General features: G+C 29.8%; 1 pseudogene; it reads right to left on the bottom strand.

The window, feature by feature from the left end:
* Window positions 1-7,314: 7,314 nt before the first annotated feature.
* On the bottom strand, window positions 7,315-7,825 carry LOC141489797 (phosphatidate cytidylyltransferase, mitochondrial pseudogene; annotated as a pseudogene).
* Between the last annotated feature and the right edge of the window lie 1,406 nt (window positions 7,826-9,231).

The raw sequence follows: 9,231 nt of genomic DNA, 5'->3' as shown, positions 1-9,231 counted from the left end.
CTTCATTTAATTAAAACTATGAAGTCATCATAAGAATATAAAATATTCCAAGATGGGAAGTACTTAATACTTTGACACAACATTAGATAATACTCAATAAGACTGAATTGCAAAAAACATGATGTAATGTTTTCCAGTGTTTGATCAAATAAAAAACTATTTTCCAAAAGAAGTTTATTTTTAATCTCAAATAATGTGTTCTTTGCACTTATAATTATCACATCATTGCCACTTAAGGTGAAACCTGAGCAATATTTCTGAAGACTAGGTCAGCAGAATGGTAAGTTCCTAAGCAAAGGGGAGAATAATACAATGGAGAGTATCAGTTCAGTTATTTACTACCTGTGTGAGTTGAAAAAGTCAATTCACTAAGTTTCTTCACATGTATAATGAAGGCATTGGGTTATATGGTCTCTGATGTACTTTCTAACTGTTTATCTCTGAATTCTATCATTTTATAAGAAATAAAGATAACCAGGAAACCAATGATTCTCCAAAGAAAATATTAATGCTCTCACAAGTCAATATAGCAATTCATGTCAATGTAACAAATTATGTATTATAAATTAAATAAATAAAATAAATTTCAATATGAAAAACTTGTGTATTACAAATTAAACAAGGTTAAATTTTCAATGTAAGGAAAAAATTATGATTCTATGAATTTTCCCAAGATTTTTTATGACTGGTTTTCTTTAGAAACATCTAAAAGAAAGAGTGAGAGGGGGCCACAGTATAGCAAATAAAATAAACTTCTATTAAAATATATTCATAGAACTGAATAGAAATATTGATGATTATAAACAAAGTTTTTAAAAGTATTTAAAAGACAAGAAAACATTAGAAGGAAAAATCCAATATTAATACGAAGGCATATTATAGACCACTTAGCCTAATAGAGGATAAGACTGTTCTTAATAACAATTTTTTAAAAACCTAGTATTGAGGAGGTTATTGTTTTAATAAGAAATTTCAATATCTAGGAAATTGCTAGAAGTCTTATTCTATTCAAAATAGAAACTATAACAAATGTTTTCCTTTCCTTGGTGAACAGCATCATATGCAATAATCTTGAAGAAACAATGAGGGAAACTCTTAACTCTGTTAAATCTCACCACCAGATTGAAAAATTAGAAGTCATGAGAATATTGACAGAAAACAATTGTTTTACCTTACAGTTATATTGACTGATATGCAAGATTTTAAAGCTCTTCTTTTTAAAATCTTTAGAGGGAAAAATATAGATATATTCATAAGGTGTAATTCTTGAACTTTACCTTTGAGCTTCTTGAATTCAGTGATTTATTATGGCTATTATTTACATGTCTGCTAGATTGAAAGTAATCTGAAGGCAAGAACTATGTTGTATTTTTCCATTATTTGATATTAATACCTTGAACTTCAAAAGTGGTTAATATGTATTTATTACTTAGAATCAAATTGCTTACTATGTGTGAATTGGCAGTCCTAAAAGACAAAATATCAAAACAGGAATGGAAAAATGAAAGTCTAGCAATATTATGACACATTTTCCAAATTAAGAAGAAAATAAGATACATCTAAAAATATGGATGCAGAAAATTTTAGATAAATTTAAAATTTGAAGGATCCTCTATAATATATAAAGTACAGGTAAATAAAAATGTTACAATTTATCGATAAGAGTAAGGTTAGGAAGTCAAAAGTCTAAAAGGATTGTGAAAAGTGCTTTTGAAAGAGAATAGAACCAACAAAAAAGGACTTTTGAGCTGTGTGAAGAATTTGAAAAGGATGGAGGGATAAATACTATAAAGTTGAATTTTCCAAACTGATATGGAAAGCACCTTAAGGAGGGTAGAAAGCAGTAGTAATTGTTGTTGGACATAAATTAGAACCCTTTACATGATTGCTCAGTGAAAGCAAAGTTCAAAGTCAGAAAAAAAAATAATATGGAAAATTCATTTAAACTTAAAAATGAATGCATCTCCATAGTTATTTAATATGTTATGGACAAATAGGGTAAAATTTGAGTCAGTACATGTCAAATATTGGCATGAATATGATCTGGCTTACATTAGGAACAAATGGGATGTATACATTGCTGCTTGCTGCACATAAGTGCGAAACGTGTAAATTTGAAACTAAATGGTCTATATTTGGGAGTTAAAATTATTTTAAGATCTGCTAAATTTCTCAAAGTAATTTTTAGAGGCTCAGCCTTCATACAGGATAGAAATTAATTTGCAATGAAAACCTTTCAATGGGAAAAAGCAGGCCTTTATGTCATGATAATATTGTAGGAGTTAAATTAAGATTCATGATTCTATTTGAATCAATACCAAATACTTAATTTCTTTTTAGGAACTTTGCAAGTATTTGGTATTCATCTAAGGTTCATTTATTTTTAAACTAGCAGCTTTGTCATAATGTTGGGTGAATTTTGGTCTCCATTCAGAATATCTGAATTATAAATGATTCAATGGGAGAAAAATAGAATTCTCAATATACTACAGTGACTGCTCTAGAAATTTTATGGAGTTATGTATGAAGTTTTATTAGTAACAGAAGGACTGTTGCTAATAAAGGGATGTATACTCAAAACATTTAATTTTCATAAAAGCTTGCTGAGGATACTTCTAATCAACCATAGGTTCCGACTCCTTATAAGGGGAACAGCAATCTTCTAGACAGTGGTAAAATAATTAGGCTGGGAGTCAGAAAGACCTAAATCCAGCCTCAAATATGTACTAGCTGTGTGACCTTAAGAAAGTCACTTAAACTCTGTTTAACTTAGTTGACTAGAGAAGACAATATTGAATGATTCCACTAACTTTGCCAATAAAACTCCATGGATAGAATTGGATCTGACTGAATAACTGAATCATAGTAACAATAACCTTCTAAAAACTCCTTTGGGACTAAAGTTTCCTTTTCAAAGGGAACATATTTTCTTCTTTTTTTTTCTTTCAGATTATTTTTTTTTCATTCAGGCCCTTATAGGCAAAAAAGTAAATTCTAACAACTTTTTTTGAAATATTGTTTGCTTGCTGCATTTTTATCATGTTTTATTCAGGGATTATATATTAGTTACAATAGTCATAGACCTTCAGAAAAGGTAATGTTGGGGTTGTTTAAAACAATGTTAGTGAGGATTCTTGGCATGGCATTTAGGAATCCATTTGAAACAGCAACACATGGATTAAGTTAAGAGTTTTTAATGAAAGGTCATAACACTCGAATAGCCTATGCCTAAATTTCCCTAGGTCTTCAGAAAAGTTACTCTAGTTGGGAATCTGGAAAAAATGAAATAATTACCCTAGGTTATTTGCAGGATATAGAAAATATAAATTGTGAGATAGTGCAGAAATAGATTAATAGGAATTCCAAAGACTTTTACTGATACATTTTGGCTCCATGGAAAGGGAGACAGGTACCCCTTGCCTTTCTCTGTATCTGCTTTGCTTAGTATAGTGTTTAGCACTTAATAATCATTTAATAAGTATAATGAATGACTAACAGTGACGACAATTTCTTCCAGAAGCTATTGGCCATCCTACAGGAAAACATATATATTTTTTATTACAAAATTTAAATTTTAGCATGAATTATATTTATGTTTAAGTGACAACACTTTCTAATGGAGAGGCATGTAAATAATTTTTTAAAATCAACTAGGATATATATGTAGCTAATACAGGAAAATAAGAGAGTTTACATGGAAACATTATAAAAATTTATATTACTATTTAGATGAAAAAATAATATGTATTTTCCTTACACTTGAATTCATAAAACATGCATCCTGAAATGATAAGGAAAAGGAACCATGCATGGTTTACTCTGTATAAAAAAATGAAACTTATTACCATGAAGCCAATAAATTGAGTTGCCATCATTAAAAATACACATAGTTTGGTGGTATGAAAAATCTCACTTGGAAAAAAATAAATTCATAACTTTTTCATTTAAAAATCAATTTTTTTCAATAATCACATCTATTAAAGCAATTTTGCTTGAATTTGATGATTGTTTACAAAAATGCTAAATGTAAAATCATTGTTTGGTAATGAAGTAATGAAGCTGATTGCAAAAAAGATAAGGTAGAAACAACACATGAACTATATAAAAACTTAATTTCTTTAACACACATTTTAAATGAGAGAAAAGTAAGCAAATAAATATTTAAAGATATTTGTGAATGATCGATAAATGAAATATTTCCATTTTGCATTTTAAGTGAATGAAACAGAATATCAAGACTTTTTTGATGTTAAGAGTTATTTTGTAAATCAATTAATGACAGCACTATACAACTGCTTTTAATTTATATAATTATTTAGACAATTGATATAATTTTAAATGACTTTAATGAAATGTAGGAAAGTTTTATTTTTTTTGCATTAATGAAACTCCATTGAGGTCTTAATGAAATGATGATTGATAGAAAATATTTTAAAATCTAATTCTCTCTAATGAATTCTCTATTGTATTTAGAAATATAAGTAACAAATTACATAGTTATATGGGTCTTTATAATTATAATCAAATTAAATTTTAAATGATATATTCAAAGAGAAATATTTTGATAAATTAAGTGATAATATGATTCTAATGTAGAAGATACCATATTCTAATTTATTATTTTAAGACACACTGACTTTATACAAAAATATTTTAAACTATGGGTGGATTAAAATTCAAAATTGTAATATTTCCAAGTAAAATACTAATTGATTTCACTATAAAAATTCCTGCTTTCTTTTTTAATTGTGTGCAATTAATTTCTTGGAAAATGAAATATAATAAAAATTAAATATATTCTTTTAAAACCAGAAATATAGAGTGATGCCACTTATGAAAAATATAGAGCCAAAGCTGATTCATTAACAGAAATTTTTGATTTTCCATATTGTAAAAATATTTTAATATGTTTGTTCTTAAACTTAAATACAATATAGTAATGATTAGTTTTTTACTCATTTGGCTAGATTAAAAATACATTTTCATTTTAATCTTAAAGACAGATTTCCAAGCATGAATATATTAAGAACACATTTGCCTTGAGTAGATACAATATATTTTTGGCTCAATCAGAACAAGAATGATTTTTAATTAATCTTATGATAATATGCCTAAACAAGCATTTGAATTTGAATTTTTATTATATTTTTGCTGTTTATGAAGTTATCTTATTTATCAAATAATATACACAAATTACATTACTTTATATAGCAAATTATTTAAATGAAACTTTTCTGCTCTGTTATAAAGAGAAAATACTCATTTACTTTAGGTAAAAAAATAATATGAATAGCAGCAATGGCCCCACAATCTAAAGAAACTGAGGTATTTCATGTAAATAAAATGCTTATTTAATGTTTGAAACAGCTAATAAACAATAGTTAATATTTAAATTCATGATCTTTCAAGCACTAGTTCAGGACTATTTCCAACTTTAACATTTATAACACTGAAACTGTTGTTCCTTTTCATGTCTTATCAAGGACAAATGTAAGCATGATTGATTCCTATTAATTCATAAAAATGAGGAACAGGGCATTTAAATCAAGGCTAAATAATTAACTAACTCGTGGTTTTCTCAAGGGCTGCCTTGTTTTTTTTTTTTAAAATGAAAGTGCAATCTATTATTTCCATTCCATCATATTGCTTTCATTTAAATAACTTGAAAATTAGTTTCTTTAAAATCATGTCTCCTTTAGCATATTCTTCCACAAACAATTGGTGAGATCCAGTTTGTCTTGTTGCTTTGTTCTTGAGAGTTATTGACAAGTTCTCATAAAATACATTGGATAGTGAGGAGGGAATATATTGCTTCTATCTTTTTCTGATTATTAAATAAATTACTACAATAATGCCAGAGACATATTGCATTTTCATCTATTACTGTATTCATTTGATTTTATCTGACAATTTTTCTCAATGACTTACTTAGCTGAAACTTAAGCTATTTTCATGCTTTTTTTTTTAGATTTTTTCAAGGCAATGGGGTTAAGTGGCTTGCCCAAGGCCATACGATTGGGTAATTATTAAGTGTCTGAGGTTGGATTTGAACCCAGGTACTCCTGACTCCAAGGCTGGTGCTCTATTCACTGTGCCACCTAACCGCCCCCATGATTTTTTTTACTTAATGAGTTTTCCCTCTTGCTGCAGTGAAGTTGCTCATAATCTTCCATACTTTCCCTCCAGATATTTTGTAAATTAGCTTTTACTACAAACTGTTACCTTGGCTTCCATCCTTTCCCTTTTGTAAAGTAGATCAACTATCTGATGACAAAGACAGTTTCTATGTTCTTCCATACTCCTTGTTGTAACCATTTTGCATGGGTTAAATATGACTAAGAAATAGTAAACAATTCAATGTCTCTATGCTTACTAATAACCTAAAAGAAGTTGAAATGCAGTTATAATTGTCCATTATTTCAAATTTCTACTTTTTCTAATTTATTGACTTTTACTAATTTAATTTTTACACTAAGCCACTTGATAATTATATGCAGACAACTGCTTCTAGAATGACTTAGCCACAAAATAGTTTTCTAATTTTTAAACATAGCCAGGAATAGCTGAGCATCAGGGAAACTTTTCACTAGCTGGGAATCCATTCTTCCTCTACATTCAGCCCTCCCTCAATAAAAGTGCAATCTCAGATTCCATCTAATAAAAGTCAGAACGCAGGAAGAACTGTTACCACCATTAATTCCTCTTTTCCACTTCTCCTGTTGGGAAAAAAATTCAAAATACATCCAGGCTAATTGCTCTCACTGTAGGGATAAGAACATTCCAATGAGATAGTGAATTGTCAAAACATATTGTTGTCCCAAACTCCTTACTCTGTACCACTACATTGTTATCTGGTTAAATGCTATTGCCTAAGAACCTAAGAGGCTTGATATCTACCCATCACTCCAACCTTTGAATTTCTACTTGCCTAGAAACAATCTTAATCTTTATGTTGTCTCCTCCTTGAGTTTAAAGACATTTTTGCTTTTTCTCCTTGTATCTTCCAGAACTTAGTACAATGTTTGACACATAGTGAACACATATTTTCTTTCTTTCATTCAATCATTCGTTGATTGACATTTTGATTTTTGTGTTTATTTGTATGTATGTGTATGTGTATGTTTTGTTTGTAGTATTATTCACTTTCCAAGTCTAGTGACTATCAAATCTTTTCCTTAAAATAACTTTAAAAAAGAATTCATGAGATACAGGAAGGATAATTTTGAATAGTTTATATACATCTCTATTTTTCTGACCAAAAGATCAGACACTTTATTCATCTATACATAGCATTTACAAAAAAACTAATCAACATTAGGATGACTTCTTTATCTATCTGGTCCACATTTTTTGCACTTTCATTGAACTATAAATCAACATTTTTTTCATACCAGCTGTTAGGATATCTTTGGTGTTCTGCATTACACGAGAAGGTCTCACAGTTCCTGAAAGTCCTTGTCATATCATGCTGCCTCAATCAGGATCGTGAGCCAGTTGTAATAAAATTTCTTCTACATATCGGTTCCTCCCTGGAGTGTCCATAAGATAACTTCTTGCTACAGGGTTTTTGGCAAAGACATTAGCTGACTGAATTGGACTTCTGGGCTTTTATCTATCACTACTCTGCCTTGATTTTGTTTGTATATCACTTGGGGGTTCTTGCATAGTAGTTTACCACATAGCTCATAAAAACGAGGTATGTTGGGCTTCACAATATTCAACACCTTTGCTTTCTCCTGTGCAATAAACATCCAAAAGTCACTGGAGTAGGAGGTCCAATGATCTGCACAAAGAGGCCTTCTTCAGAGAAGCTTTCTGGGAGCATGAGAAAAGCTGTTATGATTGCACTTTTCAGGTTTGATTCCAGTGCCACTCAGAGCAGAATATCCTTACTCAAGGACAAAATTCTCACGATCTTTTGTAGGCTTCCAGCAACATACAAGATATTCCAATCACACAGATCACTAATGAGGGTTTCAGTACTAATAATTCAATATTTGATAAGCTTACCAGCACATGTTATCATGGTGTTGTAGTAGAATCCCACTCCATAGTTATACTGTAATTTAGTGATAAATTTGGGCCCCAAAAAATCTCAAGAAAGAGTAGTGAATGCAGTTCTTTTGCAAATATTTGAATGCAAAGCTATTGGGTCATCTATTGTAAGCACACAAAGTCCTGCATGACATTCTTTTTGGCTCCCTTCCTTTCAAGGTCAGAAGACATTAGCAGGAAAAGTCTTCCCAGGGCAGGGTCTCCTAGTATCCAAGGAGGTCCTGAAATGATCCCCCCAACACTTTTATTACCAAGTGTTCCTTTGACAAACTGCATTGGGGGTTTCCTGGACTGTCTTCATCTTGGGGCTTTGGTGTTTGTAGGAAGCTCTCTAGCGGGGGCGGGGGGAGAGGGCTGCATACATCTTTAATAGTTCATACTTGTTTTTTCAAACATAACTTTCCCCATTCTATGTTACTCTAACCTTACATCAAATTAAGTTTATCTATGATTCTTTGGTATTAAACCAATATATCTTTAAATTAAATCATTATGTATGAATAAAAATAAACAATGAGTGGACAAAGAAAATTTATTTATTTTTTTAGATTTTTTTTTTTGCAAGGCAAATGGGCTTAAGTGGCTTGCCCAATGCCACACAGCTAGGTAATTATTAAGTGTCTGAGACCAGATTTGAACCCAGGTACTCCTGACTACAGGGTCGGTGCTTTATCTACTATGCCACCTAGCTGCCCTAAGAAAATTTATTTTAATGGTGGAGGAATACCCTATTTGTCACATCAGTTTGGGAAATTCCTAGAAATTTCCTTTATGAGAAGAGTAAATTATCATTCAATCATGGGAATAAAATAAGTTTTCTTAGTAATTTAATATGGAGTTTTGAAATAAATGTATGTGTATTTTATACCAATATAAATATTATATATGCATATATTGCATATATGTATAACCACTGTCTATCCTTTTACCTATTTTCATTTTGCAAAAACAGTGTTGTTTTTACAAATTTTACAAATTCATTTTATTTCTCAGAAATTTGAATTTTTACTTTTATTCAAATGATCTTTTTGTATGGATAATATGCCAAGTTCCCAAGAAATTCAAAAGTTTCAGTAATTCCATTTGAAGATTGACAAACTTTTCTACCATTTAAACATAGATATTCTTCCATGATATTAAATTATTTTCATAAAATAGATAGTCAATCAAGAACAA

The sequence above is a fragment of the Macrotis lagotis genome, chromosome 5 (assembly GCF_037893015.1).
Source record: "Macrotis lagotis isolate mMagLag1 chromosome 5, bilby.v1.9.chrom.fasta, whole genome shotgun sequence".
NCBI classification, from domain to species: Eukaryota; Metazoa; Chordata; class Mammalia; order Peramelemorphia; family Peramelidae; genus Macrotis; species Macrotis lagotis.
Note: the sequence above shows the minus strand (reverse complement) of the source record. Positions and strands in the feature narration are given on the sequence as shown.